At 38.3% G+C, this 991-nt stretch overlaps 1 non-coding gene across 1 annotated transcript; it reads left to right on the top strand.

Annotated features, from left to right (window-relative positions):
- The first annotated feature begins 629 nt into the window (after positions 1 to 629).
- Positions 630 to 734, top strand: LOC133078998 (U6 spliceosomal RNA). Its single transcript, XR_009698006.1, has one exon. It is a non-coding gene; the product is annotated as a U6 spliceosomal RNA (small nuclear RNA).
- The last annotated feature ends 257 nt before the right edge of the window (positions 735 to 991 follow it).

Raw genomic sequence — 991 nt, 5'->3', positions numbered from 1 at the left:
CTAATATGAGCCAAGCTATTTCAGCTCAAATGGGGCATGAAGGAGCCAGTATTTTCCCTGGAAGACTCATTCTTTCTCCTTTACCCTTACTGTTCCAACAAGGTTGATTCCAGTGAGTTTCTGAGAATAATTCAAGGCTTATTTTCTCCAGAGGGAGCTGAAGTAACAACAGTATCTTTGCTACCTCTGAGGGAGAAAGTGTATTCTGCATTGTTCCCCACCTCAAGCCTTGATTTGTTTGGACAGAAAGTTTCCAGTCAGTTACTCATATTCCCACCAATGCCAACACTGTTCAATTCCGGTTTAAAAAGAAAGGACACTCCAGATTTGTGCTGCCAAATGCTGTAGTCACTAGTCTATGTGGCTACTGAGCACTTGGAATGTGGTGGATCTAAATTGAGCAGTTCTATAAGTGTAAAATACACATCATGGTAGTTTGAAGACTTAGTATGAAAACAAGAATGTAATATATCCCAAAATTTTACATTCATTGCATGTTGAAATGATAATATAGGCAGTCCTTGCTTTGCAAGACAGTGCAGAACCATAAAAGTGACTTTGTAAGCCAAAACTACACAAATGATTACAATAATCAATGGGGGGAATTTATGATTATTATGTGACCTTTAGTGCTCGCTTTGGCAGCACATATACTAAAATTGGAATGATACAGAGAAGATTAGCATCGGCCCTGTGCAAGGATGATGCAAATTCATGAATCATTCCACATATTTAGCATGAGAAAGGAAACACTCACTCCAGTCCAGGAAGCGCTGAGAGTCCCATACAGGATAAACCCAAGGAGGAACACGCCAAGACATATATTAATCAAATTGACAAATATTAAATACAAAGAAAAAATATTAAAAGCAACAAGGGAAAAGCAACAAATAATATACAAGGGAACTCCTATAAGGTTATCAGCTGACTTTTCAGCTGCAAGCCAGAAGGGAGTGGCATGATATATTTAAAGTGATGAAAGGGAAAATCC

This window comes from Eubalaena glacialis, chromosome 1 (genome assembly GCF_028564815.1).
Source record: "Eubalaena glacialis isolate mEubGla1 chromosome 1, mEubGla1.1.hap2.+ XY, whole genome shotgun sequence".
NCBI lineage: Eukaryota > Metazoa > Chordata > Mammalia > Artiodactyla > Balaenidae > Eubalaena > Eubalaena glacialis.
This window is presented reverse-complemented; position numbering and strand designations above follow the sequence as displayed.